Source organism: Hoplias malabaricus, chromosome 2 (genome assembly GCF_029633855.1).
Source record: "Hoplias malabaricus isolate fHopMal1 chromosome 2, fHopMal1.hap1, whole genome shotgun sequence".
Lineage (NCBI taxonomy): Eukaryota > Metazoa > Chordata > Actinopteri > Characiformes > Erythrinidae > Hoplias > Hoplias malabaricus.
The window spans coordinates 13,343,850-13,357,333 of record NC_089801.1 but is presented as its reverse complement, the minus strand read 5'-3'; the positions used below and the strand labels follow the sequence as shown (position 1 = coordinate 13,357,333).

General features: G+C 46.8%; 33 non-coding genes across 33 annotated transcripts; all 33 read left to right on the top strand.

Moving 5' to 3' along the window:
* The first annotated feature begins 140 nt into the window (after positions 1 to 140).
* On the top strand, positions 141 to 212 carry trnaq-cug (transfer RNA glutamine (anticodon CUG)). The gene has a single exon. It is a non-coding gene; the product is annotated as a tRNA-Gln (tRNA).
* A 337-nt stretch (positions 213 to 549) lies between these two features.
* trnaq-cug (transfer RNA glutamine (anticodon CUG)) lies at positions 550 to 621 on the top strand. The gene has a single exon. It is a non-coding gene; the product is annotated as a tRNA-Gln (tRNA).
* Positions 622 to 1,015: 394 nt separating this feature from the next.
* Positions 1,016 to 1,088, top strand: trnaf-gaa (transfer RNA phenylalanine (anticodon GAA)). Its single transcript has one exon. It is a non-coding gene; the product is annotated as a tRNA-Phe (tRNA).
* Positions 1,089 to 1,376: 288 nt separating this feature from the next.
* trnaq-uug (transfer RNA glutamine (anticodon UUG)) lies at positions 1,377 to 1,448 on the top strand. The gene has a single exon. It is a non-coding gene; the product is annotated as a tRNA-Gln (tRNA).
* A 225-nt stretch (positions 1,449 to 1,673) lies between these two features.
* Positions 1,674 to 1,746, top strand: trnaf-gaa (transfer RNA phenylalanine (anticodon GAA)). Its single transcript has one exon. It is a non-coding gene; the product is annotated as a tRNA-Phe (tRNA).
* Positions 1,747 to 1,973: 227 nt separating this feature from the next.
* Positions 1,974 to 2,045, top strand: trnaq-cug (transfer RNA glutamine (anticodon CUG)). Its single transcript has one exon. It is a non-coding gene; the product is annotated as a tRNA-Gln (tRNA).
* Positions 2,046 to 2,382: 337 nt separating this feature from the next.
* On the top strand, positions 2,383 to 2,454 carry trnaq-cug (transfer RNA glutamine (anticodon CUG)). The gene has a single exon. It is a non-coding gene; the product is annotated as a tRNA-Gln (tRNA).
* A 394-nt stretch (positions 2,455 to 2,848) lies between these two features.
* Positions 2,849 to 2,921, top strand: trnaf-gaa (transfer RNA phenylalanine (anticodon GAA)). The gene has a single exon. It is a non-coding gene; the product is annotated as a tRNA-Phe (tRNA).
* A 289-nt stretch (positions 2,922 to 3,210) lies between these two features.
* On the top strand, positions 3,211 to 3,282 carry trnaq-uug (transfer RNA glutamine (anticodon UUG)). Its single transcript has one exon. It is a non-coding gene; the product is annotated as a tRNA-Gln (tRNA).
* A 225-nt stretch (positions 3,283 to 3,507) lies between these two features.
* trnaf-gaa (transfer RNA phenylalanine (anticodon GAA)) lies at positions 3,508 to 3,580 on the top strand. The gene has a single exon. It is a non-coding gene; the product is annotated as a tRNA-Phe (tRNA).
* A 227-nt stretch (positions 3,581 to 3,807) lies between these two features.
* Positions 3,808 to 3,879, top strand: trnaq-cug (transfer RNA glutamine (anticodon CUG)). The gene has a single exon. It is a non-coding gene; the product is annotated as a tRNA-Gln (tRNA).
* A 337-nt stretch (positions 3,880 to 4,216) lies between these two features.
* trnaq-cug (transfer RNA glutamine (anticodon CUG)) lies at positions 4,217 to 4,288 on the top strand. The gene has a single exon. It is a non-coding gene; the product is annotated as a tRNA-Gln (tRNA).
* A 394-nt stretch (positions 4,289 to 4,682) lies between these two features.
* On the top strand, positions 4,683 to 4,755 carry trnaf-gaa (transfer RNA phenylalanine (anticodon GAA)). Its single transcript has one exon. It is a non-coding gene; the product is annotated as a tRNA-Phe (tRNA).
* A 289-nt stretch (positions 4,756 to 5,044) lies between these two features.
* On the top strand, positions 5,045 to 5,116 carry trnaq-uug (transfer RNA glutamine (anticodon UUG)). The gene has a single exon. It is a non-coding gene; the product is annotated as a tRNA-Gln (tRNA).
* Positions 5,117 to 5,341: 225 nt separating this feature from the next.
* trnaf-gaa (transfer RNA phenylalanine (anticodon GAA)) lies at positions 5,342 to 5,414 on the top strand. The gene has a single exon. It is a non-coding gene; the product is annotated as a tRNA-Phe (tRNA).
* Positions 5,415 to 5,641: 227 nt separating this feature from the next.
* Positions 5,642 to 5,713, top strand: trnaq-cug (transfer RNA glutamine (anticodon CUG)). The gene has a single exon. It is a non-coding gene; the product is annotated as a tRNA-Gln (tRNA).
* A 337-nt stretch (positions 5,714 to 6,050) lies between these two features.
* trnaq-cug (transfer RNA glutamine (anticodon CUG)) lies at positions 6,051 to 6,122 on the top strand. Its single transcript has one exon. It is a non-coding gene; the product is annotated as a tRNA-Gln (tRNA).
* A 337-nt stretch (positions 6,123 to 6,459) lies between these two features.
* On the top strand, positions 6,460 to 6,531 carry trnaq-cug (transfer RNA glutamine (anticodon CUG)). The gene has a single exon. It is a non-coding gene; the product is annotated as a tRNA-Gln (tRNA).
* A 394-nt stretch (positions 6,532 to 6,925) lies between these two features.
* Positions 6,926 to 6,998, top strand: trnaf-gaa (transfer RNA phenylalanine (anticodon GAA)). Its single transcript has one exon. It is a non-coding gene; the product is annotated as a tRNA-Phe (tRNA).
* A 289-nt stretch (positions 6,999 to 7,287) lies between these two features.
* trnaq-uug (transfer RNA glutamine (anticodon UUG)) lies at positions 7,288 to 7,359 on the top strand. Its single transcript has one exon. It is a non-coding gene; the product is annotated as a tRNA-Gln (tRNA).
* A 225-nt stretch (positions 7,360 to 7,584) lies between these two features.
* Positions 7,585 to 7,657, top strand: trnaf-gaa (transfer RNA phenylalanine (anticodon GAA)). Its single transcript has one exon. It is a non-coding gene; the product is annotated as a tRNA-Phe (tRNA).
* Positions 7,658 to 7,884: 227 nt separating this feature from the next.
* Positions 7,885 to 7,956, top strand: trnaq-cug (transfer RNA glutamine (anticodon CUG)). Its single transcript has one exon. It is a non-coding gene; the product is annotated as a tRNA-Gln (tRNA).
* A 337-nt stretch (positions 7,957 to 8,293) lies between these two features.
* On the top strand, positions 8,294 to 8,365 carry trnaq-cug (transfer RNA glutamine (anticodon CUG)). Its single transcript has one exon. It is a non-coding gene; the product is annotated as a tRNA-Gln (tRNA).
* Positions 8,366 to 8,759: 394 nt separating this feature from the next.
* On the top strand, positions 8,760 to 8,832 carry trnaf-gaa (transfer RNA phenylalanine (anticodon GAA)). Its single transcript has one exon. It is a non-coding gene; the product is annotated as a tRNA-Phe (tRNA).
* A 289-nt stretch (positions 8,833 to 9,121) lies between these two features.
* Positions 9,122 to 9,193, top strand: trnaq-uug (transfer RNA glutamine (anticodon UUG)). Its single transcript has one exon. It is a non-coding gene; the product is annotated as a tRNA-Gln (tRNA).
* Positions 9,194 to 10,120: 927 nt separating this feature from the next.
* trnaq-cug (transfer RNA glutamine (anticodon CUG)) lies at positions 10,121 to 10,192 on the top strand. The gene has a single exon. It is a non-coding gene; the product is annotated as a tRNA-Gln (tRNA).
* A 394-nt stretch (positions 10,193 to 10,586) lies between these two features.
* trnaf-gaa (transfer RNA phenylalanine (anticodon GAA)) lies at positions 10,587 to 10,659 on the top strand. The gene has a single exon. It is a non-coding gene; the product is annotated as a tRNA-Phe (tRNA).
* A 289-nt stretch (positions 10,660 to 10,948) lies between these two features.
* Positions 10,949 to 11,020, top strand: trnaq-uug (transfer RNA glutamine (anticodon UUG)). The gene has a single exon. It is a non-coding gene; the product is annotated as a tRNA-Gln (tRNA).
* Positions 11,021 to 11,545: 525 nt separating this feature from the next.
* Positions 11,546 to 11,617, top strand: trnaq-cug (transfer RNA glutamine (anticodon CUG)). The gene has a single exon. It is a non-coding gene; the product is annotated as a tRNA-Gln (tRNA).
* A 337-nt stretch (positions 11,618 to 11,954) lies between these two features.
* On the top strand, positions 11,955 to 12,026 carry trnaq-cug (transfer RNA glutamine (anticodon CUG)). The gene has a single exon. It is a non-coding gene; the product is annotated as a tRNA-Gln (tRNA).
* Positions 12,027 to 12,420: 394 nt separating this feature from the next.
* trnaf-gaa (transfer RNA phenylalanine (anticodon GAA)) lies at positions 12,421 to 12,493 on the top strand. The gene has a single exon. It is a non-coding gene; the product is annotated as a tRNA-Phe (tRNA).
* A 289-nt stretch (positions 12,494 to 12,782) lies between these two features.
* On the top strand, positions 12,783 to 12,854 carry trnaq-uug (transfer RNA glutamine (anticodon UUG)). Its single transcript has one exon. It is a non-coding gene; the product is annotated as a tRNA-Gln (tRNA).
* A 525-nt stretch (positions 12,855 to 13,379) lies between these two features.
* trnaq-cug (transfer RNA glutamine (anticodon CUG)) lies at positions 13,380 to 13,451 on the top strand. The gene has a single exon. It is a non-coding gene; the product is annotated as a tRNA-Gln (tRNA).
* The last annotated feature ends 33 nt before the right edge of the window (positions 13,452 to 13,484 follow it).

Genomic DNA, 13,484 nt, shown 5'->3' with positions numbered 1-13,484 from the left:
CTGGCTCACTGTTAGTGTCAACAAGAATGAAATTGACCAAAGTGGAAGCAGCTTACTCATATATAGCTGTAAATCTTTACAATAACACTCCTGTCAGTTTTCGCTCCTCAGTCGTACTCTCAGTGGCTGACGCTTGCAGAGGTTCCATGGTGTAACGGTTAGCACTCTGGACTCTGAATCCAGCGATCCGAGTTCAAATCTCGGTGGGACCTGCTGCTCGGTTTCCTTTGCTAGAGTCTCGGAGCAGCTGCCTTAACCGCGTGACGGAGCAATCCTGTTAACACCCGCTGATCTGGGCCGAATTGTAATTCTGTTAAAACGTTTCCACCCACATGCAAGGGAACCTTCTCTACAGAGTGTGAAGTGCTGGAATCTTGCGCTAAAATGCAAACTTGTGCTTCATTTCATACAATTCCCACTTTGTGATATTTGGTTCCTCTCAAGACGTTTTACTCCTCGTGAACGGAGTAATTAAATCTTACCCATTGTTGCCGCAGCTTGCAAATTAAGAATTAGGAATTGTGATGCGAACGCTCCCGAAGGGTCAGAGGTTCCATGGTGTAATGGTTAGCACTCTGGACTCTGAATCCAGCGATCCGAGTTCAAATCTCTGTGGGACCTACTCTTAGTGTTTCCTTCTGCCAATCTTTCAAGGTATGTTTTTGGGACGCCAAACATCAACTGAGTGAACAGCGATTGCCCGCTTGGTATCAGAGATTCACTATGTATTGCAAGCGTGGCTAAACTAACAAGAAAGAGCCCTCGCGGCACAACGTAGACCGCATCGTTCACAAGCAAGGAAGCAAACTGAAGTTTGGTGTCATGTAGGGCGCGCTTTCTAAGAAACTTGTACAATCAAAAGAATTTTGAAGGTAGCATTTGCTAATTGTGGTGGTGAAACTTGGCAATGTCTCCTGTGAAGCCATTTTTGTTGTTCCAACAAATCTACTTTAGGCGTCCAATGTAGGTCCAAACTTCTCCGACCGTGACCGTGACCGCCGCGTGTTTCTTTTATGCCGAAATAGCTCAGTTGGGAGAGCGTTAGACTGAAGATCTAAAGGTCCCTGGTTCGATTCCGGGTTTCGGCAGACTCAGAGATCGACTTTGCATTAGGTTTTTAACGGCTGACAATTCAATGTCTCGCATTGTTTTTTGGAATGGTTACCTTGAGCTACTGCAATGCCCTTCATTCTGAGTGTCTTCCAGTGAAAATCTATACAATCATCAATTAGACAGAGTTCTGCTCTCTCGAGTTCACCCGGGTCCCGCTCCTCTCAAGATTCCCCCCTCGTGCTCTGACAGAGATCATCCCTGTCACGGACACCTGGAGTGACCGTCTTGGGGCTTTGGTTGGGAAAGCGAAAAAGCTTCTCAGCGGTTCCATGGTGTAATGGTTAGCACTCTGGACTTTGAATCCAGTGATCCGAGTTCAAATCTCGGTGGAACCTAGTGTTTGATGCATGTGAACCTAGCCTTTCGTGACTGCCCTCTGTTATATGAAAATGGAAAAAGGTATAATAGGCCAAACCACAGGGATGTAACCACGTTGAGGAACCGAACTGATGTCAGAGAGTAGAGTCCTTAATTCTGTGAATACTAAACAAACCTGTCTTTCTGGCCATCGACGTCTGCATTTCTGCAATTTTGATCACTTGCCTGCGTACGGCGTTCGAGCCGAAATAGCTCAGTTGGGAGAGCGTTAGACTGAAGATCTAAAGATCCCTGGTTCGATCCCGGGTTTCGGCAAGCGGAGCTTCGGATCCTCCAAAGTGTCCTTGTGAAGGAGGTTTTTTCCATGTTGTCAGACATCATGCCTACTTGCATCACAAGTTCCTGGCTCACTGTTAGTGTCAACAAGAATGAAATTGACCAAAGTGGAAGCAGCTCACTCATATATAGCTGTAAATCTTTACAATAACACTCCTGTCAGTTTTCGCTCCTCAGTCGTACTCTCAGTGGCTGACGCTTGCAGAGGTTCCATGGTGTAACGGTTAGCACTCTGGACTCTGAATCCAGCGATCAGAGTTCAAATCTCGGTGGGACCTCCTGCTCGGTTTCCTTTGCTAGAGTCTCGGAGCAGCTGCCTTAACCGCGTGATGGAGCAATCCTGTTAACACCCGCTGATCTGGGCCGAATTGTAATTCTGTTAAAACGTTTCCACCCACATGCAAGGGAACCTTCTCTACAGAGTGTGAAGTGCTGGAATCTTGCGCTAAAATGCAAACTTGTGCTTCATTTCATACAATTCCCACTTTGTGATATTTGGTTCCTCTCAAGACGTTTTACTCCTCGTGAACGGAGTAATTAAATCTTACCCATTGTTGCCGCAGCTTGCAAATTAAGAATTAGGAATTGTGATGCGAACGCTCCCGAAGGGTCAGAGGTTCCATGGTGTAATGGTTAGCACTCTGGACTCTGAATCCAGCGATCCGAGTTCAAATCTCTGTGGGACCTACTCTTAGTGTTTCCTTCTGCCAATCTTTCAAGGTATGTTTTTGGGACGCCAAACATCAACTGAGTGAACAGCGATTGCCCGCTTGGTATCAGAGATTCGCTATGTATTGCAAGCATGGCTAAACTAACAAGAAAGAGCCCTCGCAGCACAACGTAGACCGCATCGTTCACAAGCAAGGAAGCAAACTGAAGTTTGGTGTCATGTAGGGCGCGCTTTCTAAGAAACTTGTACAATCAAAAGAATTTTGAAGGTAGCATTTGCTAATTGTGGTGGTGAAACTTGGCAATGTCTCCTGTGAAGCCATTTTTGTTGTTCCAACAAATCTACTTTAGGCGTCCAATGTAGGTCCGAACTTCTCCGACCGTGACCGTGACCGCCGCGTGTTTCTTTTATGCCGAAATAGCTCAGTTGGGAGAGCGTTAGACTGAAGATCTAAAGGTCCCTGGTTCGATCCCGGGTTTCGGCAGACTCAGAGACCTGACTTTGCATTAGGTTTTTAACGGCTGACAATTCAATGTCTCGCATTGTTTTTTGGAATGGTTACCTTGAGCTACTGCAATGCCCTTCATTCTGAGTGTCTTCCAGTGAAAATCTATACAATCATCAATTAGACAGAGTTCTGCTCTCTTGAGTTCACTCGGGTCCCGCTCCTCTCAAGATTCCCCCCTCGTGCTCTGACAGAGATCATCCCTGTCACGGACACCTGGAGTGACCGTCTTGGGGCTTTGGTTGGGAAAGCGAAAAAGCTTCTCAGCGGTTGCATGGTGTAATGGTTAGCACTCTGGACTTTGAATCCAGTGATCCGAGTTCAAATCTCGGTGGAACCTAGTGTTTGATGCATGTGAACCTAGCCTTTCGTGACTGCCCTCTGTTATATGAAAATGGAAAAAGGTATAATAGGCCAAACCACAGGGATGTAACCACGTTGAGGAACCGAACTGATGTCAGAGAGTAGAGTCCTTAATTCTGTGAATACTAAACAAACCTGTCTTTCTGGCCATCGACGTCTGCATTTCTGCAATTTTGATCACTTGCCTGCGTACTGCGTTCGAGCCGAAATAGCTCAGTTGGGAGAGCGTTAGACTGAAGATCTAAAGGTCCCTGGTTCGATCCCGGGTTTCGGCAAGCGGAGCTTCGGATCCTCCAAAGCGTCCTTGTGAAGGAGGTTTTTTCCATGTTGTCAGACATCATGCCTACTTGCATCACAAGTTCCTGGCTCACTGTTAGTGTCAACAAGAATGAAATTGACCAAAGTGGAAGCAGCTCACTCATATATAGCTGTAAATCTTTACAATAACACTCCTGTCAGTTTTCGCTCCTCAGTCGTACTCTCAGTGGCTGACGCTTGCAGAGGTTCCATGGTGTAACGGTTAGCACTCTGGACTCTGAATCCAGCGATCCGAGTTCAAATCTCGGTGGGACCTGCTGCTCGGTTTCCTTTGCTAGAGTCTCGGAGCAGCTGCCTTAACCGCGTGACGGAGCAATCCTGTTAACACCCGCTGGTCTGGGCCGAATTGTAATTCTGTTAAAACGTTTCCACCCACATGCAAGGGAACCTTCTCTACAGAGTGTGAAGTGCTGGAATCTTGCGCTAAAATGCAAACTTGTGCTTCATTTCATACAATTCCCACTTTGTGATATTTGGTTCCTCTCAAGACGTTTTACTCCTCGTGAACGGAGTAATTAAATCTTACCCATTGTTGCCGCAGCTTGCAAATTAAGAATTAGGAATTGTGATGCGAACGCTCCCGAAGGGTCAGAGGTTCCATGGTGTAATGGTTAGCACTCTGGACTCTGAATCCAGCGATCCGAGTTCAAATCTCGGTGGGACCTACTCTTAGTGTTTCCTTCTGCCAATCTTTCAAGGTATGTTTTTGGGACGCCAAACATCAACTGAGTGAACAGCGATTGCCCGCTTGGTATCAGAGATTCGCTATGTATTGCAAGCGTGGCTAAACTAACAAGAAAGAGCCCTCGCGGCACAACGTAGACCGCATCGTTCACAAGCAAGGAAGCAAACTGAAGTTTGGTGTCATGTAGGGCGCGCTTTCTAAGAAACTTGTACAATCAAAAGAATTTTGAAGGTAGCATTTGCTAATTGTGGTGGTGAAACTTGGCAATGTCTCCTGTGAAGCCATTTTTGTTGTTCCAACAAATCTACTTTAGGCGTCCAATGTAGGTCCGAACTTCTCCGACCGTGACCGTGACCGCCGCGTGTTTCTTTTATGCCGAAATAGCTCAGTGGGGAGAGCGTTAGACTGAAGATCTAAAGGTCCCTGGTTCGATCCCGGGTTTCGGCAGACTCAGAGACCTGACTTTGCATTAGGTTTTTAACGGCTGACAATTCAATGTCTCGCATTGTTTTTTGGAATGGTTACCTTGAGCTACTGCAATGCCCTTCATTCTGAGTGTCTTCCAGTGAAAATCTATACAATCATCAATTAGACAGAGTTCTGCTCTCTCGAGTTCACTCGGGTCCCGCTCCTCTCAAGATTCCCCCCTCGTGCTCTGACAGAGATCATCCCTGTCACGGACACCTGGAGTGACCGTCTTGGGGCTTTGGTTGGGAAAGCGAAAAAGCTTCTCAGCGGTTGCATGGTGTAATGGTTAGCACTCTGGACTTTGAATCCAGTGATCCGAGTTCAAATCTCGGTGGAACCTAGTGTTTGATGCATGTGAACCTAGCCTTTCGTGACTGCCCTCTGTTATATGAAAATGGAAAAAGGTATAATAGGCCAAACCACAGGGATGTAACCACGTTGAGGAACCGAACTGATGTCAGAGAGTAGAGTCCTTAATTCTGTGAATACTAAACAAACCTGTCTTTCTGGCCATCGACGTCTGCATTTCTGCAATTTTGATCACTTGCCTGCGTACGGCGTTCGAGCCGAAATAGCTCAGTTGGGAGAGCGTTAGACTGAAGATCTAAAGGTCCCTGGTTCGATCCCGGGTTTCGGCAAGCGGAGCTTCGGATCCTCCAAAGCGTCTTTGTGAAGGAGGTTTTTTCCATGTTGTCAGACATCATGCCTACTTGCATCACAAGTTCCTGGCTCACTGTTAGTGTCAACAAGAATGAAATTGACCAAAGTGGAAGCAGCTCACTCATATATAGCTGTAAATCTTTACAATAACACTCCTGTCAGTTTTCGCTCCTCAGTCGTACTCTCAGTGGCTGACGCTTGCAGAGGTTCCATGGTGTAACGGTTAGCACTCTGGACTCTGAATCCAGCGATCCGAGTTCAAATCTCGGTGGGACCTGCTGCTCGGTTTCCTTTGCTAGAGTCTCGGAGCAGCTGCCTTAACCGCGTGACGGAGCAATCCTGTTAACACCCGCTGATGTGGGCCGAATTGTAATTCTGTTAAAACGTTTCCACCCACATGCAAGGGAACCTTCTCTACAGAGTGTGAAGTGCTGGAATCTTGCGCTAAAATGCAAACTTGTGCTTCATTTCATACAATTCCCACTTTGTGATATTTGGTTCCTCTCAAGACGTTTTACTCCTCGTGAACGGAGTAATTAAATCTAACCCATTGTTGCCGCAGCTTGCAAATTAAGAATTAGGAATTGTGATGCGAACGCTCCCGAAGGGTCGGAGGTTCCATGGTGTAATGGTTAGCACTCTGGACTCTGAATCCAGCGATCCGAGTTCAAATCTCGGTGGGACCTGCTGCTCGGTTTCCTTTGCTAGAGTCTCGGAGCAGCTGCCTTAACCGCGTGACGGAGCAATCCTGTTAACACCCGCTGGTCTGGGCCGAATTGTAATTCTGTTAAAACGTTTCCACCCACATGCAAGGGAACCTTCTCTACAGAGTGTGAAGTGCTGGAATCTTGCGCTAAAATGCAAACTTGTGCTTCATTTCATACAATTCCCACTTTGTGATATTTGGTTCCTCTCAAGACGTTTTACTCCTCGTGAACGGAGTAATTAAATCTTACCCATTGTTGCCGCAGCTTGCAAATTAAGAATTAGGAATTGTGATGCGAACGCTCCCGAAGGGTCAGAGGTTCCATGGTGTAATGGTTAGCACTCTGGACTCTGAATCCAGCGATCCGAGTTCAAATCTCGGTGGGACCTACTCTTAGTGTTTCCTTCTGCCAATCTTTCAAGGTATGTTTTTGGGACGCCAAACATCAACTGAGTGAACAGCGATTGCCCGCTTGGTATCAGAGATTCGCTATGTATTGCAAGCGTGGCTAAACTAACAAGAAAGAGCCCTCGCGGCACAACGTAGACCGCATCGTTCACAAGCAAGGAAGCAAACTGAAGTTTGGTGTCATGTAGGGCGCGCTTTCTAAGAAACTTGTACAATCAAAAGAATTTTGAAGGTAGCATTTGCTAATTGTGGTGGTGAAACTTGGCAATGTCTCCTGTGAAGCCATTTTTGTTGTTCCAACAAATCTACTTTAGGCGTCCAATGTAGGTCCGAACTTCTCCGACCGTGACCGTGACCGCCGCGTGTTTCTTTTATGCCGAAATAGCTCAGTGGGGAGAGCGTTAGACTGAAGATCTAAAGGTCCCTGGTTCGATCCCGGGTTTCGGCAGACTCAGAGACCTGACTTTGCATTAGGTTTTTAACGGCTGACAATTCAATGTCTCGCATTGTTTTTTGGAATGGTTACCTTGAGCTACTGCAATGCCCTTCATTCTGAGTGTCTTCCAGTGAAAATCTATACAATCATCAATTAGACAGAGTTCTGCTCTCTCGAGTTCACTCGGGTCCCGCTCCTCTCAAGATTCCCCCCTCGTGCTCTGACAGAGATCATCCCTGTCACGGACACCTGGAGTGACCGTCTTGGGGCTTTGGTTGGGAAAGCGAAAAAGCTTCTCAGCGGTTGCATGGTGTAATGGTTAGCACTCTGGACTTTGAATCCAGTGATCCGAGTTCAAATCTCGGTGGAACCTAGTGTTTGATGCATGTGAACCTAGCCTTTCGTGACTGCCCTCTGTTATATGAAAATGGAAAAAGGTATAATAGGCCAAACCACAGGGATGTAACCACGTTGAGGAACCGAACTGATGTCAGAGAGTAGAGTCCTTAATTCTGTGAATACTAAACAAACCTGTCTTTCTGGCCATCGACGTCTGCATTTCTGCAATTTTGATCACTTGCCTGCGTACTGCGTTCGAGCCGAAATAGCTCAGTTGGGAGAGCGTTAGACTGAAGATCTAAAGGTCCCTGGTTCGATCCCGGGTTTCGGCAAGCGGAGCTTCGGATCCTCCAAAGCGTCTTTGTGAAGGAGGTTTTTTCCATGTTGTCAGACATCATGCCTACTTGCATCACAAGTTCCTGGCTCACTGTTAGTGTCAACAAGAATGAAATTGACCAAAGTGGAAGCAGCTCACTCATATATAGCTGTAAATCTTTACAATAACACTCCTGTCAGTTTTCGCTCCTCAGTCGTACTCTCAGTGGCTGACGCTTGCAGAGGTTCCATGGTGTAACGGTTAGCACTCTGGACTCTGAATCCAGCGATCCGAGTTCAAATCTCGGTGGGACCTGCTGCTCGGTTTCCTTTGCTAGAGTCTCGGAGCAGCTGCCTTAACCGCGTGACGGAGCAATCCTGTTAACACCCGCTGATCTGGGCCGAATTGTAATTCTGTTAAAACGTTTCCACCCACATGCAAGGGAACCTTCTCTACAGAGTGTGAAGTGCTGGAATCTTGCGCTAAAATGCAAACTTGTGCTTCATTTCATACAATTCCCACTTTGTGATATTTGGTTCCTCTCAAGACGTTTTACTCCTCGTGAACGGAGTAATTAAATCTAACCCATTGTTGCCGCAGCTTGCAAATTAAGAATTAGGAATTGTGATGCGAACGCTCCCGAAGGGTCGGAGGTTCCATGGTGTAATGGTTAGCACTCTGGACTCTGAATCCAGCGATCCGAGTTCAAATCTCGGTGGGACCTACTCTTAGTGTTTCCTTCTGCCAATCTTTCAAGGTATGTTTTTGGGACGCCAAACATCAACTGAGTGAACAGCGATTGCCCGCTTGGTATCAGAGATTCGCTATGTATTGCAAGCGTGGCTAAACTAACAAGAAAGAGCCCTCGCGGCACAACGTAGACCGCATCGTTCACAAGCAAGGAAGCAAACTGAAGTTTGGTGTCATGTAGGGCGCGCTTTCTAAGAAACTTGTACAATCAAAAGAATTTTGAAGGTAGCATTTGCTAATTGTGGTGGTGAAACTTGGCAATGTCTCCTGTGAAGCCATTTTTGTTGTTCCAACAAATCTACTTTAGGCGTCCAATGTAGGTCCGAACTTCTCCGACCGTGACCGTGACCGCCGCGTGTTTCTTTTATGCCGAAATAGCTCAGTTGGGAGAGCGTTAGACTGAAGATCTAAAGGTCCCTGGTTCGATCCCGGGTTTCGGCAGACTCAGAGACCTGACTTTGCATTAGGTTTTTAACGGCTGACAATTCAATGTCTCGCATTGTTTTTTGGAATGGTTACCTTGAGCTACTGCAATGCCCTTCATTCTGAGTGTCTTCCAGTGAAAATCTATACAATCATCAATTAGACAGAGTTCTGCTCTCTCGAGTTCACTCGGGTCCCGCTCCTCTCAAGATTCCCCCCTCGTGCTCTGACAGAGATCATCCCTGTCACGGACACCTGGAGTGACCGTCTTGGGGCTTTGGTTGGGAAAGCGAAAAAGCTTCTCAGCGGTTCCATGGTGTAATGGTTAGCACTCTGGACTTTGAATCCAGTGATCCGAGTTCAAATCTCGGTGGAACCTAGTGTTTGATGCATGTGAACCTAGCCTTTCGTGACTGCCCTCTGTTATACGAAAAAGGTATAATAGGCCAAACCACAGGGATGTAACCACGTTGAGGAACCGAACTGATGTCAGAGAGTAGAGTCCTTAATTCTGTGAATACTAAACAAACCTGTCTTTCTGGCCATCGACGTCTGCATTTCTGCAATTTTGATCACTTGCCTGCATACGGCGTTCGAGCCGAAATAGCTCAGTTGGGAGAGCGTTAGACTGAAGATCTAAAGGTCCCTGGTTCGATCCTGGGTTTCGGCAAGCGGAGCTTCGGATCCTCCAAAGCGTCCTTGTGAAGGAGGTTTTTTCCATGTTGTCAGACATCATGCCTACTTGCATCACAAGTTCCTGGCTCACTGTTAGTGTCAACAAGAATGAAATTGACCAAAGTGGAAGCAGCTCACTCATATATAGCTGTAAATCTTTACAATAACACTCCTGTCAGTTTTCGCTCCTCAGTCGTACTCTCAGTGGCTGACGCTTGCAGAGGTTCCATGGTGTAACGGTTAGCACTCTGGACTCTGAATCCAGCGATCCGAGTTCAAATCTCAGTGGGACCTGCTGCTCGGTTTCCTTTGCTAGAGTCTCGGAGCAGCTGCCTTAACCGCGTGACGGAGCAATCCTGTTAACACCCGCTGATCTGGGCCGAATTGTAATTCTGTTAAAACGTTTCCACCCACATGCAAGGGAACCTTCTCTACAGAGTGTGAAGTGCTGGAATCTTGCGCTAAAATGCAAACTTGTGCTTCATTTCATACAATTCCCACTTTGTGATATTTGGTTCCTCTCAAGACGTTTTACTCCTCGTGAACGGAGTAATTAAATCTAACCCATTGTTGCCGCAGCTTGCAAATTAAGAATTAGGAATTGTGATGCGAACGCTCCCGAAGGGTCGGAGGTTCCATGGTGTAATGGTTAGCACTCTGGACTCTGAATCCAGCGATCCGAGTTCAAATCTCGGTGGGACCTACTCTTAGTGTTTCCTTCTGCCAATCTTTCAAGGTATGTTTTTGGGACGCCAAACATCAACTGAGTGAACAGCGATTGCCCGCTTGGTATCAGAGATTCGCTATGTATTGCAAGCGTGGCTAAACTAACAAGAAAGAGCCCTCGCGGCACAACGTAGACCGCATCGTTCACAAGCAAGGAAGCAAACTGAAGTTTGGTGTCATGTAGGGCGCGCTTTCTAAGAAACTTGTACAATCAAAAGAATTTTGAAGGTAGCATTTGCTAATTGTGGTGGTGAAACTTGGCAATGTCTCCTGTGAAGCCATTTTTGTTGTTCCAACAAATCTACTTTAGGCGTCCAATGTAGGTCCGAACTTCTCCGACCGTGACCGTGACCGCCGCGTGTTTCTTTTATGCCGAAATAGCTCAGTTGGGAGAGCGTTAGACTGAAGATCTAAAGGTCCCTGGTTCGATCCCGGGTTTCGGCAGACTCAGAGACCTGACTTTGCATTAGGTTTTTAACGGCTGACAATTCAATGTCTCGCATTGTTTTTTGGAATGGTTACCTTGAGCTACTGCAATGCCCTTCATTCTGAGTGTCTTCCAGTGAAAATCTATACAATCATCAATTAGACAGAGTTCTGCTCTCTCGAGTTCACTCGGGTCCCGCTCCTCTCAAGATTCCCCCCTCGTGCTCTGACAGAGATCATCCCTGTCACGGACACCTGGAGTGACCGTCTTGGGGCTTTGGTTGGGAAAGCGAAAAAGCTTCTCAGCGGTTCCATGGTGTAATGGTTAGCACTCTGGACTTTGAATCCAGTGATCCGAGTTCAAATCTCGGTGGAACCTAGTGTTTGATGCATGTGAACCTAGCCTTTCGTGACTGCCCTCTGTTATACGAAAATGGAAAAAGGTATAATAGGCCAAACCACAGGGATGTAACCACGTTGAGGAACCGAACTGATGTCAGAGAGTAGAGTCCTTAATTCTGTGAATACTAAACAAACCTGTCTTTCTGGCCATCGACGTCTGCATTTCTGCAATTTTGATCACTTGCCTGCATACGGCGTTCGAGCCGAAATAGCTCAGTTGGGAGAGCGTTAGACTGAAGATCTAAAGGTCCCTGGTTCGATCCTGGGTTTCGGCAAGCGGAGCTTCGGATCCTCCAAAGCGTCCTTGTGAAGGAGGTTTTTTCCATGTTGTCAGACATCATGCCTACTTGCATCACAAGTTCCTGGCTCACTGTTAGTGTCAACAAGAATGAAATTGACCAAAGTGGAAGCAGCTCACTCATATATAGCTGTAAATCTTTACAATAACACTCCTGTCAGTTTTCGCTCCTCAGTCGTACTCTCAGTGGCTGACGCTTGCAGAGGTTCCATGGTGTAACGGTTAGCACTCTGGACTCTGAATCCAGCGATCCGAGTTCAAATCTCGGTGGGACCTGCTGCTCGGTTTCCTTTGCTAGAGTCTCGGAGCAGCTGCCTTAACCGCGTGACGGAGCAATCCTGTTAACACCCGCTGATCTGGGCCGAATTGTAATTCTGTTAAAACGTTTCCACCCACATGCAAGGGAACCTTCTCTACAGAGTGTGAAGTGCTGGAATCTTGCGCTAAAATGCAAACTTGTGCTTCATTTCATACAATTCCCACTTTGTGATATTTGGTTCCTCTCAAGACGTTTTACTCCTCGTGAACGGAGTAATTAAATCTAACCCATTGTTGCCGCAGCTTGCAAATTAAGAATTAGGAATTGTGATGCGAACGCTCCCGAAGGGTCGGAGGTTCCATGGTGTAATGGTTAGCACTCTGGACTCTGAATCCAGTGATCCGAGTTCAAATCTCGGTGGGACCTACTCTTAGTGTTTCCTTCTGCCAATCTTTCAAGGTATGTTTTTGGGACGCCAAACATCAACTGAGTGAACAGCGATTGCCCGCTTGGTATCAGAGATTCGCTATGTATTGCAAGCGTGGCTAAACTAACAAGAAAGAGCCCTCGCGGCACAACGTAGACCGCATCGTTCACAAGCAAGGAAGCAAACTGAAGTTTGGTGTCATGTAGGGCGCGCTTTCTAAGAAACTTGTACAATCAAAAGAATTTTGAAGGTAGCATTTGCTAATTGTGGTGGTGAAACTTGGCAATGTCTCCTGTGAAGCCATTTTTGTTGTTCCAACAAATCTACTTTAGGCGTCCAATGTAGGTCCGAACTTCTCCGACCGTGACCGTGACCGCCGCGTGTTTCTTTTATGCCGAAATAGCTCAGTTGGGAGAGCGTTAGACTGAAGATCTAAAGGTCCCTGGTTCGATCCCGGGTTTCGGCAGACTCAGAGACCTGACTTTGCATTAGGTTTTTAACGGCTGACAATTCAATGTCTCGCATTGTTTTTTGGAATGGTTACCTTGAGCTACTGCAATGCCCTTCATTCTGAGTGTCTTCCAGTGAAAATCTATACAATCATCAATTAGACAGAGTTCTGCTCTCTCGAGTTCACTCGGGTCCCGCTCCTCTCAAGATTCCCCCCTCGTGCTCTGACAGAGATCATCCCTGTCACGGACACCTGGAGTGACCGTCTTGGGGCTTTGGTTGGGAAAGCGAAAAAGCTTCTCAGCGGTTCAATGGTGTAATGGTTAGCACTCTGGACTTTGAATCCAGTGATCCGAGTTCAAATCTCGGTGGAACCTAGTGTTTGATGCATGTGAACCTAGCCTTTCGTGACTGCCCTCTGTTATACGAAAATGGAAAAAGGTATAATAGGCCAAACCACAGGGATGTAACCACGTTGAGGAACCGAACTGATGTCAGAGAGTAGAGTCCTTAATTCTGTGAATACTAAACAAACCTGTCTTTCTGGCCATCGACGTCTGCACTTCTGCAATTTTGATCACTTGCCTGCATATGGCGTTCGAGCCGAAATAGCTCAGTTGGGAGAGCGTTAGACTGAAGATCTAAAGGTCCCTGGTTCGATCCTGGGTTTCGGCAAGCGGAGCTTCGGATCCTCCAAAGCGTCCTTGTGAAGGAGGTTTTTTCCATGTTGTCAGACATCATGCCTACTTGCATCACAAGTTCCTGGCTCACTGTTAGTGTCAACAAGAATGAAATTGACCAAAGTGGAAGCAGCTCACTCATATATAGCTGTAAATCTTTACAATAACACTCCTGTCAGTTTTCGCTCCTCAGTCGTACTCTCAGTGGCTGATGCTTGCAGAGGTTCCATGGTGTAACGGTTAGCACTCTGGACTCTGAATCCAGCGATCCGAGTTCAAATCTCGGTGGGACCTGCTGCTCGGTTTCCTTTGCTAGAGTCTCGGAGC